The sequence below is a fragment of the Salvelinus sp. IW2-2015 genome, linkage group LG9 (assembly GCF_002910315.2).
Source record: "Salvelinus sp. IW2-2015 linkage group LG9, ASM291031v2, whole genome shotgun sequence".
Lineage (NCBI taxonomy): Eukaryota > Metazoa > Chordata > Actinopteri > Salmoniformes > Salmonidae > Salvelinus > Salvelinus sp. IW2-2015.
Window position 1 is genome coordinate 6,177,869 of NC_036849.1, and position 13,944 is coordinate 6,191,812.

Here is a 13,944-nt window from a genome sequence, read left to right on the forward strand (position 1 = left end):
GTTACCCATCGCTCCACAAAAGCCGCGGCCCTTGCAGAGCAAGGGGCAACACTACTTCTAGGTTTCAGAGCAAGTGACGTAACTGATTGAAACGCTATTAGCGCGTACCCGCTAACTAGCTAACCATTTCACATCCGTTACACTCACCCCCCTTTCAACCTCCTCCTTTTCCGCAGCAACCAGTGACCCGGGTCAACAGCATCAATGTAACAGTACAACTTTAGACCGTCCCCACGCCCCGACACGGGCGCGAACCAGGGACCCTCTGCACACATCAACAACTGACACCCACGAAGCGTCGTTACCCATCGCTCCACATGGAGTGTGTGTGCCCCTTGCAGAGCAAGGGGCAAGGAGCAACACTACTTCTAGGTTTCTAGGTTTCAGAGCAAGTGACGTAACTGATTGAAACGCTATTAGCGCATACCCGCTAACTAGCTAGCCATTTCACATCCGTTACATTCAGCTAGATAGCACTGCAGTGCCAAAATTGTGGTGAGTAGTTGACTCAAAGAGGGAGAAAGACAATAGTTGAACAAATTTGAACAAATACATTTCTTCAAAAATGAAGGAGAAGCAAGAGAGAGAGAGAGAGAGAGATATTTCACATTTTTGTTTCCAATTCACTTAGTTAGCTAGCAAATGCAGCTAGCTAGTTTAGCTTACTCAAACACCCGGCTAAAACAGAGGGATTCTATGTTAGCTAGCTGGCAATGACTATCCAACACAAAACTGGAACTCTTTCAAGTCATTTGGTTTCACAAATGTATTGCCACCGTGGCCTGCCGTTGTAACTGTTGAACTGCTTACTGACTGTACACTGTACTTCATGATTGTAGCAAGTTTACTAACGCATTAGTTAAATTAGTTAAATTGACTATGACGTTAGCTAATATGGTGACAACGATGTAGGCTGTGTGTGGCGATTGGGGATATGATTTGGCTCAGAGAGGTTTTTCTGCCTGGTCACGTACAGCTGATGTGTTGTTCGTTGAATTCCACAAGCGAAGGGGAAAAGGTGAGAGGAGGAGAGCACGTAGACGTGAGAAGGAATTCAGCGTGGCTGCTATGAAAGTGAAGTTTGTTTACGTGTGATCAGGGGTGTATTCGTTCTGTACCCAAACAATACAGTTGAAGTCAGAAGTTTACATACACTTAGGTTGGAGTCATTAAAACTCATTTTTCTACCACTCCACACATTTCTTGTAAACAAACTATAGTTTTGGCAAGTCGGTTAGGACATTTACTTTGTGCATGACACAAGTCATTTTTCCAACAATTGTTTACAGACAGATTATTTCACTTATAAATCACTGTATCACAATTCCAGTAGGTCAGAAGTTTACATACACTAAGTTGACTGTGCCTTTAAACAGCTTGGAAAATTTCAGAAAATGATGTCATGGCTTTAGAAGCTACTGATAGGCTAATTGACAGAATTTGAGTCAATTGGAGGTGTACCTGTGGATGTATTTCAAGGCCTACCTTCAAACTCAGTGCCTCTTTGCTTGACATCATGGGAAAATCACAATAAATCAGCCAAGACCTCAGAAAATAAATTGTAGACCTCCACAAGTCTGGTTCATCTTTGCGAGCATGCCTGAAGGTACAACGAGCATCTGTACAAACAATAGTACGCAGGTATAAACACCATGGGACCATGCAGCCGTCATACCACTCAGGAAGGAGATGCATTCTGTCTCCTAAAGATGAACGTACTTTGGTGCGAAAAGTGCAAATCAATCCCAGAACAACAGCAAAGGACCTTGTGAAGATGCTGGAGGAAACAGGTACAAAAGTATCTATTTCCACAGTAAAACAAGTCCTATATCGACATAACCTGAAAGGCCGCTCAGCAAGGAGGAAGCCACTGCTCCAAAACCGCAAAAAAAATGTCAGACTACGCGTTTCAACTCACATGGACAAAGATATACTTTTGGAGAAATGTCCTCTCGTGATGAAAACTGTTTCCATAGTGGCCATCGTTATTTTGGAGGAAAAAGGAGGCTTGCAAACCGAAGAACACCATCCCAACCTGAAGCACGGGTGGCAGCATATGTTGTAGGTTGCTTTGCTGAAGGAAGGACCGGTGCAATCACTAAATAGATTGCATCTTGAGGTAGGAAAATGATGTCGATATATTGAAGCAACATCTCAAATCAAATCAAATCAAATCAAATTATTATATAGCCCTTCTTACATCAGCATATCTCAAAGTGCTGTACAAAACCCAGCCTAAAACCCCAAACTGCAAGCAATGCAGGTGTAGAAGCACGTGGCTAGGAAAACTCCCTAGAAAGGCCAAAACCTAGGAAGAAACCTAGAGAGGAACCAGGTATGAGGGTGGCCAGTCCTCTTCTTGGCTGTGCCGAGAGAATTATAACACAACATGGCCAAGATGTTCAAATGTTCATAAATGACCAGCATGTCAATAATAATCACAGTAGTTGTCGAGGGTGCAACAAGTCAGCACCTCAGGAGTAATGTCAGTTAGCTTTTCATAGCCGATCATAAAGATCTCTACCGCTCCTGCTGTCTCTAGAGAGTTGAAACAGCAGGTCTGACAGGTAGCATGTCCGCTGAACAGGTCAGGTTCCATAGCCGCAGCAGAACAGTTGAAACTGAACAGCAGCACGGCCAGGTGGCTGGGCAGCAAGATCATCATGCCAGTAGTCCTGAGCATGGTCCTAGGCTCAGGTCCTCCGAGAGAGAGAAGAGAGAATTGAGAGAGACATACTTAAATTCACACAGGACACCGGATAACACAGGAGAAGTACTCCAGATTAACAAATTGACCTAGCCCCCGACACATAAACTACTGCAGCATAAATACTGGAGGCTGAGACAGGAGGGTCAGGAACACTGTTGCACCATCTGATGATACCCCCGGACAGGGCCAAACAGGAAGGAATAAACCCCATCCACTTTCCAAACACCAGCCCCCACACCACTAGAGATATCTTCAGCACCAACTTACCATCTGAACAAGGCCGAGATATAGCCCACAAAGATCTCCGCCACGGCACAACCCAAGGGCCGCCAACCCAGACAGGAAGATCACGTCAGTGACTCAACCCACTCAAGTGACGTACCCCTCCTAGGACGGATGAAAGCACCAGTAAGCCAGTGACTCAGCCCCTGTAATAGGGTTAGAGCAGAGAATCCCAGTGGAGAGAGGGGAACGCCAGGCAGACAGCAAGGCGGTTCGTTGCTCCAGAGCCTTTCCGTTCACCTTCACACTCCTGGCCGCACTACACTCAATCATATGACCCACTGAAGAGATGAGTCTTCAGTAAAGACATTAACATTTAAGTCTTTTAGCAGACGCTCTTATCCAGAGCGACTTACAAATTGGAAAGTTCATACTATTCATCCTGTCCCCCCGTGGGAATGAACCCACAACCCTGGCGTTGCAAGCGCCATGCGCTGCCAACTGAGCCACACGGGACCACAGAAAGACTTAAAGGTTGAGACCGAGTCTGCGTCTCTCACATGGGTAGGCAGACCATTCCATCAAAATGGAGCTCTATAGGAGAAAGCCCTGCCTCCACGTTTGCTTAGAAATTCTAGGGACAATTAGGAGGCTGGGTATTGTGACCGTAGTGTACGTATAGGTATGTCCCGCAGGACCAAATCGAAAGAAGGTAGGAGCAAGCCCATGTAATGCTTTGTAGGTTAGCAGAAAAACCTTGAAATCAGCCCTTGCTTTAACAGGAAGCCAGTGTAGGGAGGCTAGCACTGGATAATATATAAAAAAATGTGGTTCTAGTCAGAGTCTAGCAGCCATATTAGCATTAACTGAAGTTATTTAGTGCTTTATCGGGTAGTCGGAAAGTAGAGCATTGCAGTAGTCTAACCTAGAAGTAACAAAAGCATGGATACATTTTCTGCATCATTTTGGACAGAAAGTTTTATTTTGCAATTTACGTAGATGGAAAAAAGCTGTCCTTGAAACAGTCTTGATATGTTCGTCAAAGAGAGATCAGGGTCCAGAGTAACACCGAGTCCTTCACAGTTTTATTTGAGACGACTGTACAACCATCAAGATTAATTGTCAGATTCAACAGAAGATCTCTTTGTTTCTTGGGACCTAGAACAAGCATCTTTGTTTTGTCCTAGTTTAAAAGTAGAAAGTTTGTAGCCATCCACTTCCTTATGTCTGAAACACAGGCTTCTAGCGAGGGCAATTTTGGGGCTTCAAATGTACAGCTGTGTGTCATCCACATAGCAGTGAGAGTTAACATTATGTTTTCGAATGAAAACAATAGTGATCCTAAAACAGAACCTTGAGGAACACCGTAATTTACAGTTGATTTGTCAGAGGACAAACCATTCACAGAGACAAACTGATATCTTTCCGACAGATAAGATCTAAACCAGGCCAGAACTTGTCCGTGTAGACCAATTTGGGTTTCCAATCTCTCCAAAAGAATGTGGTGAACGATGGTATCAAAAGCAGCACTAAGGTCTAGGAGCACGAGGACAGATGCAGAGCCTTGTTCTGACGCCATTAAAAGGTCATTTACCACCTTCACAAGTGCAGTCTCAGTGCTATGATGGGGTCTAAAACCAGACTGAAACATTTCGTATACATTTTTTGTCTTCAGGAAGGCAGTGAGCTGCTGCGCAACAGCTTTTTAMWTTTTTTTTTGAGAGGAATGGAAGATTTGATATAGGTCGATAGTTTTTTATATTTTCTGGGTCAAGGTTTGGCTTTTTCAAGAGTGGCTTTATTACTGCCACTTTTAGTGAGTTTGGTACACATCCGGTGGATTGAGAGCCGTTTATTATGTTCAACATATGAGGGCCAAGCACAGGAAGCAGCTCTTTCAGTAGTTTAGTTGGAATAGGGTCCAGTATGCAGCTTAAAGGTTTAGAGGCCATGATTATTTTCATCATTGTATCAAGAGATATAGTACTAAAACACATCAGACATCATTGTGTGCACTGTGTGCACCTCAAGACATCAGTCAAGAAGTTAAAGCTTGGTCGCAAATGGGTCTTCCAAACGGACAATGACCCCAAGGATACTTTCAAAGTTGTGGCAAAATGGCTTAAGGACAACAAAGTCAAGGTATTGGAGTGGCCATCACAAAGCCCTAACCTCAACCCTATAGAAAACTTGTGGGCAGAACTGAAAAAGTGTGTGCGAGCAAGGAGGCCTACAAACCTGACTCGGTTACACCAGCTCTGTCAGGAGGAATGGGCCAAAATTCACCCAACTTATTGTGGGAAGTTTGTGGAAGGCTACCCGAAACGTTTGTCCGAACTTAAACAATTTAAAGGCAATGATACCAAATACTAATTGAGTGTATGTATGTAAAGAAATAAAATCTGAAATAAATCATTCTCTCTACTATTATTCTGACATGTCACATTCTTAAAATAGTGGTGATCCTAACTGACCTAAAACAGGGAATTTTTTACTAGGATTAAATGTCAGGAATTGTGAAAAACTGAGTTTAAATGTACTTCGCTAAGGTGTATGTAAACTTCCGACTTCAACTGCTTATTTATCTTAAAAGGAAGCAAACAGAACGAAATAGATTAACATACCTGAATTTGTCCAATAAAGACTCTAATTTGTAACTGTTGTACTAATGATTACACTCTAGATTAGCTAGATGCAGGTAAGAGTGTGAATGGTGGTATTGAATTTTTCTCTGTCTGTCCATGTATCACAGTCTGTCACCTCAAAAAAAAATATCATCAACCTGTGTGTCACACCCTGATCTGTTTCACCTGTCTTTGTGCTTGTCTCCACCCCCCTCCAGGTGTCGCCCATCTTCCTCATTTTCCCTGGTGTACTTTTACCTGTGTTCTCTGTTTGTCTGTTGCCAGATCGATTTGTTTCGTCAAGTTTTCCAGCATTTTTTCCCCGTGCTCCTGTCTGTCTCTAGTTCCTGTTTTCTAGCCTTCCCGGTTTTGACCTTTCTGCCTGCCCTGACCCTGAGCCTGCCTGCCGTTCTGAACCTTTCGGACTCTGCTCTGGACTACTGACCTCTGTCTGCCCACGACCTGTCATTTGCCTGCCCCCCTGATTTTGTAATAAACGTTTGTTACTTCGAAACTGTCTGCATCTGGGTCTTCTCCTGAGTCTTGACACTGTGTGCACCTACGTTGTAATCTTTCATTCATAGGCTAGGTTGTGGTAACCTCATGATGGGTATAGGGCGACTTCAAGTATCATGTAGTAGCCTAAACCTATCGATGTTACTTTGAACTGTTTGAATGGAATAGGAATGAGAGTCATCCAATTTGCTGTAATAGAAATAAGGCCATGCTCATAAACGGCACCGATCACCACTGCCGTATTCTGTGTATATGTTTGGATTTGATTCTCTTTGCATTTTCGGAGAAACTTCAGTTCCAGACAGCGAGCGACGGCCTTTCAACGCATCACTAATCCCTGGTTCCAACAGGGACTCAATCTTAGGAGCCTAATCCCAAAGACCCCTATAACCCGGAATGTTCCAGGTCCCAGAATAACCATGCTCCAAAGTTAGGAATCAAAGCCAGGTAATTACAATCATAATGGCTTTTTCAGTTAAAAGCTGATTCTCACCGGGCACTGCGAAGGCACCTCCAGGAGATTTCCTCTTTGAAATATTTATGAAATACGATTATAGGCAGAGGCCAGATCAGTGTTAAAAGGTTTAACGACGACTTGGAGATCAAGAGATGGAATATAATATAAAGCAGAGGAATGGACGAAGGTGAGGTGTGTGTGTGCGCGGAGCGTGTGTGCGGAGTGTGTGTGTGTGGTGTTGTGTATGAGAGAGGGGTGCCAGGTGTGGGAGCCTTAGGCCGTGGCTCAGGTTGGTTGAGCCTCGGGCACGGAATGCTCCTCTTAACAGTATTAGCCGCGCAGGAGAGAAAGCCGAGAGGAAAAGAACAGGTCAGCGAGAGTTTGTAGTTTGGACTCACGTGTATCCTGTCATGTAACAGAGATGGAGAGAGAGTACGACGGAGAGAGAGAGGCAAGAGAGGAGGCGGAGAGAAAAGAGGACAAGTGGCATAGCAGAGAGTGTGAATAGGGAGAAAAAGAGAGACGTGGAGTGAAAGAAATGGAAGGAATGACGTGGAAAGAGAGGGAGAGAGAGAAAAAAAGAGAGGAGAGAGGAGGGAGAGAGAGAGGAGAGAGAGAGAGAGAGAGGGAGAGAGGAGAGAGAGAAGAGGAGAGACAAAACGGATGAGAGAGAGATGAAGAGAGAGCATGAAGGAGATGCAGAGAGATAGAGCGAGATGAGAGAGAGAGAGAGATGAGAGACTGAGTAGAGAGAGAGGACGAGAGCAGAAGGCACGATAGAGACCGATGAGAGAAGCAGAGAGAGAGAGAGAGAGAGAGAGAGAGAGAGCATGGTTGTATTGACATGTAGAGCGTACGGGGACAGAGGCCACTACTGTCATGTCCCGAGGAGCTAGACGCTTGATTGACAGCTGAGGTGAAATGGTTGGGATGAGATACAAGGTCACAACACAGCTCCGAGCCACTTCACTCCCCCTCTCCTCTCATCTCTCCACTCAGGCACAATAAGTTAACACACTGTGTTCACCTCCACAAAACACCACGAAGATGAGAAAATAACACACTTAATGAAGGAGAGTAAAGGGGGAATATACTGCTCGCAGACAAAGACGACAAGAGGACTGTCTTGTTTGTTTGTGTAGTATGATCTGAAAGCGTCAGAAAACAATGGAAGTAGAGAACAAGCGATCTCTACATAAATATACACAAGTATTGTGTTGTAGATTGTATTCATGCATGTATGATCATTTAATTGTGCTCGGGGTCAGTGGGAAAAGCATACATTCATGTTAGCGGCTAAAGCCATGGTGGTCCTCATAGGAAAAGAGAATTGCAGTTGAAACCGTTGTTGACAAAGTGCTGTTGACAATGGTTAAAGGACAAAAAGCTCAAAGGCCCATGCAGGCGTGGACGCTGCCTTGGCTGAAACTGGAGATGAAAGATTCACCTTTTCTTCTTTCTTTTTTTTCTCTTACAATTTGAGGAACAGATCCTATAAACAAAAGCTGCAGGCTCACAGCAATGTCGCCACCCTGTGTGGGTGTGTGTTTGTGTGTGTGTATGCGTGTGTGTGTCTTTGAGGAGAGTGTGTGAGAGCTGTTGTGTGTCTTAGCTGACTGCAAACTGGCAGACAGGCGTGTTTTTGCAGCGATCACCACCAAAAGAGCTAGGGTGCGTATTTTAACACCTGCCCTGGAGCTGTGTCTGCTCTCAGCCCCCCTCCCTCCATCTCTACCTCTCTCCCTCATTCCCTCTCTACCTCCCTCCATCACCCCCTCCAGTAGGCCTCCAGTGGCCCTCTCTCTCTCTGTCTGGGCCCTGTGCCAAAGGCCTTAGAGGCCTGTTCCTGCCCAGCCATGACAGGCCCCTGGAAACTATCCCACAGAGACGAGAGAGCGAAGAGAGAGAGAGAGAGAAAGAGAGCAAGAGAAGAGAGAGAGAGAGAGAGAGAGAAGAGAGAGAGAGAGAGAGAGAGAGAGAGGAGAGGAGAGAGAGAGATGAGAGAGAGAGAGAGAGAGAGAGAAGCGAGAGAGAGAAGAGAGAGAGAGAGAGAGAGAGAGAGAGAGAGAGAGAGAGAGAGAGAGAAGAGAGAGAGAGAGAGAGAGAGAGAGAGAGAGAGAAGAGGAGAGGAGAGAGAGGAGAGAGAGAGAGAGAGAGAGGAGAGAGAGAGAGAGAGAGAGAGAGAGAGAGAGAGAGAGAGAGAGAGAGAGAGAGAGAGAATGAGAGAGAGGGGATTGTTTTAACCTAAGGATCACCCAGTAACATCAACAAATATACTCACACAGACAAACACCCTTTAAGGGACATATATCATTGCTTTTGACAGACCACCTCGGCGACACGTCAGAGTTTATATCAAGATGTCATTCGACCATTAACATGACAGTGTATGTATCGAAGACACTCGAATCCTATTGTAACACTTTAACTATTTAAAAAATGTCACCTGTGTTTTATCTCTTATTTCATTCTCAAAACCTTTTCACATCAAAGCAAATTGAATTGGTCACATACACATATTTAAAACAAATCAAATCAAATCAGTTTATATAGCCCTTCTTACATCAGCTGATATATCAAAGTGCTGTACAGAAACCCAGCCTAAAACCCCAAACAGCAAGCAATGCAGGTGTAGAAGCACCTGCATGATGTTATTGCGGGTGTAGCGAAATGCTTGTGTTTCTGGCTCCAAAGGTGCAGTAGTGTCTAACAACTCACAACAATACACACAAATCTCAAAGTAAAAGAATGAAATTCCTGTGACATCGGGTGCTGTAGGTGTCCTGGTTGGCTGGCAGTTTGCCCCCGGTGATGCATTGTACAGACGCACCACCCTCTGGAGAGCCCTGCGATTGCAGACGGTGCAGTTGCCTTACCAGGCGATAATACACCCCGACAGGATGCTCTCAATGGTGCATCTGTAAAAGTTTCTCAGGTCTTACGGTCCAAGCTCAATTTCTGCACCCTCCTGAGGAGGAAGAGGCGCTGTTGCACCTTCTTCACCACACTGTCTGCGTGGGTGGACCATTTCAGATTGTCAGTGATGTATACTCTGAGGAACTTGAAGCTTTTAACCTTCTCTACTGCGGTCCCGTCGATGTGGATGGGGGAGTGTATCCTCTGCTGTCTCCTGAAGTCCACAATCAGATCCTTTGTTTTGTTGACGCCAGGGGCCTCACCTCCTCTTGTAGGCTGTCTCGTCATTGTTGGTAATCAGGCCTACTACTGTTGTGTCGTCTGCAAACTTGATGATTGAGTAGGAGGCGTGTATGGCCACGCAGTCATGGGTGAACAAGGAGTACAGGAGAGGGCTGAGCACACACCTTTGTGGGGCCCCTGTGTTGAGGATCAGCATAGTGGAGATGTTGTTCCTACCTTCACAACCTGGGGGCGGCACATCAGGAAGTCCAGGACCCAGTTGCACAGTGCGGGCTTCAGACCCAGGGCCCCGAGCTTAATGATGAGCTTAGAGGGTACTATGGTGTTGAAGGCTGAGCTGCAGTCAATGAACAGCCTTTTTACATAGGTATTCCTCTTGTCCAGATGGGATAGGGCAGTGTGCAGTGCAATGGCGATTGCATCATCTGTGGATCTATTGGGGCGGTATGCAAATTGAATTGGGTCTAGGGTATCAGGTTAGGTGAAGGTGATATGATCCTTAACTAGCCTCTCAATGCACTTCATGATGACAGACGTGAGTGCTACGTGGCGATAGTCATTTAGTTCAGTTACCTTTGCTTTCTTGGGTACAGGAACAATGGTGGACATCTTGAAGCAAGTGGGGACAGCAAACTGGGATAGGAAGAGATTGAATGTCTGTAAACACTCCAGCCAGCTGGTCTACGCATGCTCTGAGGACCCGGCTAGAGATGCCATCTGGGCCGGCAGCCTTGCGAGAGATAACACGCTAAAATGTCTTACGTTTCATGTTTGAGCTGTTGAATTGCGACTTCACTTTGTCTCTGTATTGACGTTTTGCCTGTTTGATTGCCATACGGAGGGCATAACTGCACTGTTTGTATTCAACCATATTCCGAGTCACCTTGCCGTGGTTAAATGCGGTAGTCACGCTTTCAGTTTTCCACGGTTTTTGGTTTGGGTAGATTTTAATAGTCACAGTGGGAACAACATCCCCTATACACTTTCTGATGAGCTCAGTGTCATTGTATACATCAATGTTATTCTCAGAGGAAACCCGGAACATATCCCAGTCTGAGTGATCAAAACAATCTTGAAGCATGGATTCCGATTGGTCAGACCAGCGTTGACTAGACCTTAGCATGGGTACGTCCTGTTTGAGCCGTGATCTGATGGGAGAGGGCCTAGAAGCCATCCCGGAAGGGATAGTAAAAGGGGTCCAATACAGCAGCAATATCAACAGTTTTACAAACAACCACAAACACAGAAACACATCCATTACCAAACAAACCAAAGAAACTTGCCAGCTAGCCAAGCCCAAACTTTGAGCGAGTGGTCAGCTTTCTCTCCTCTCTTCCAAGTCCTTCCAGCTCTGGCCGGCTAGCTCTGGTCTCTCTTTCCCCTTGAGCCCAGATGCTCCACAGCTTGATCTGACCGTCCATCCAGCCCCTACTGCCACGATGTGACACACATAGACTGATGTGCCAAGCTCTCCTACCACCCCCTACGGTCCCCTTACCGTCCCCCACAGTCGCCCTGGTCCAGGGTCACTCTCTCCCTGTCCCTCCCTGTCCACCCAGACTACAGATGGCCCATCCTTCACTGTGGTCAGCCTCTGTCTCTGGCTGCATCCTAAATATCCCCCTATTGCCTATATAGTGCACTACATTTGACCACAGGGTTCTGGTATTGCCATTTGGAACACAGCCTCTGTCAGTCTCTGACACCGCTGGCCACCAGCTGGCTGGAGAGTTATAGGCCTATAGAGCCTACAGGGTCGGAGAGGAAGTGACGAGGAGAGGAAGGAAGAAGGGAAGGGAGGGGGAGAGAGAGCGGGGGAGGGAGAGGGAGAGAGAGCGAGATTAAACAGCACACAAATGGTAGCTCTCTCTCTCTCGTCATCCATGTTATCCATGTCCATTCAGGCACCCACATCTTATTCAATATTGATTAATGAATTACTCTGTCTCTGTTTCACTAACAGAGGCAGAAACAGTTTTACAACGCTGAGGCATACCTATTTCAACCAACATAGCCAATGTAAATGATGATGCCATCTAAGCAGACAGCCCGCGCTCCCAAAAAAGACAAACCATCTCCCATATTTTTTCTCTCTCTCTCTCTCTCTCTCTCTCTCTCTCTCTCTCTCTCTCTCTCTCTCTCTCTCTCTCTCTCTCTCTCTCTCTCTCTCTCTCTCTCTCTCTCTCTCTCTCTCTCTCTCTCTCTCTCTCTCTCTCTCTCTCTCTCCAGATGGCAACGCATCTCACAGTCATAATGCTGTGATAATCCTCTTGCACATGGTGCCCTCTCCCACCTGCCCGCCCCTCTGCCCACCCTGGTAAACACTTCCTATTGTCTCTCTGTCTCCACCAATAAAGCACCACATTACCCCAGAGCACCTCCATGCCACCACACTTCCTAATAGACCCAGGCTCATGCCCAGGCCTATTGTGTCCACTGGCAATGTGCATAGGCTACATCTCAGGGTCCAAATACTACTGTGGCTCACTCGATGGACGGAAACGTGACTTACGATGTGCTGTACCTCAATCTGTCAATTACTATAACATCACTATGTTGTGTTTTCTGAACAGATGATTGGATTTGAGAATAACTTAAGTCCTTATTTAGTACTTAGGACTGTCTTGTAAATTCAGTTGACATTTCAACTGGTTGAATCTCTTGTTGTTTTGTTCGTTTTCCAACAACTGAAGATGTACATTTGGTAGTGTTTGATGCAATTAAACACTTGCAAACGCCCCAAAAATGAAAAGAAAAAGAAAAGAAAAAGACAATTTTCAGGACTTTTTCCCCATTTATTTACGAGATGTCATTTATTCCCCTCACAGCCAATGTTGTTCATCTCTCCTCCCTGACTCCCAACCCTTGCACAAAATTTTGCAAGCTTAACGCAACAAGGACCCCAGAAAGTATTTTGTAAGCAAATATTTCAGAACAAATGATGCTCGGCATGTCATCTGTATATTTACGATGGCTCAAAGACATGGGTGTGTGGGTCTAATTAAAAATGTGAAAGGGTTAGCAGCCTGCTGCTTGGCTGTAAGCGCTGTGAGCCTCTTGTTGCCAGCTCTTGGCAGCTCTGCTGTCAGCTAGCCAGCTGTTTAGTCCTGTCCTGAGTTACTGCCAGAGACCGCCACACCGCACGGCATTGCGGGAGTGGGACAGTCTAAAAAGTACCTCTCACTTTGCTTTGTCATCCACTGTGTGTGTGTGTGTGGGGGGGGAGGGGGGGGGGGATTTAAGATAGGAAAAAGAGCTACCTCTTAAGTTTTTTAAACTAATTTGTTTGTATATGCTTTTGGAGATTAGTCTTTTGATTGATTGATTGGTCTGTGTTGTAGGCATTTTTCGTTTTAACCAATCAGCATTCAGGATGACCCCACCCGCTGTGTAATTAAGCAATAAGGCCCAAGGGGGTGTGCTATATGACCAATATACCATGGCTAAGGGCTGTTCCTATGCACGATGCAACGCGGAGTGCCTGGACACAGCCCTTAGCCATGGTATATTGGAAATATACCACAAACCCCTGAGATGTCTTATTGCTATTATAAACTGGTTACCAATGTGATTAGAGCAGTAAAAATATGTTTTTTGTCATACCCATAGTATACGGTCTGATATACCATTGCTGTCAGCTAATCAGCATTCAGGGTCGAAACACCCAGTTTATAACTGATAATGTAGCCTAGTTGAGCAATACATTGTTCTGATAAAGTTCTGATAAACATTTTCAGTAAATACAATTCCATTTGAGAAAATAAAAAAGATTGTATTATTCTCATTCTTTACTGAACTACAGTATAGTCAAACATGTCATCCATTCATTTTCACATCGAGGCCAAATTGAGTACTGTGGAGGTTGAAAAGAGCTTACCAGTATAGTACAATGTAGGCCTACAGAGCAGTTCAGAAATTTAATTATCCCTTGGACGGAACAAGATAGTAAGAAATGGCCTTGAATATCACAAACATAACATAAACACTTGGCTCAAGTGGGGTTTCTTACTTTATGGCTCAACTTTAATTACTGAAGAGAAAGTAACAAAAAAACAGGACTGTTCTTACATCCACAAATGTTCAAGGTTATGGTAGCCATTGTCATATTTGTTCCAAAATGATCTCTACTCAGAAAGAATATAGAGCAGAACAGAGCATCCAATCAGATGAACTGTGTAGTTTGTCATTGGTCTTCCTGCTATTGTCCGGCTGCTATCTTCTACTATATAATTAAGAGTCCCCTATAAAGAGTCCTT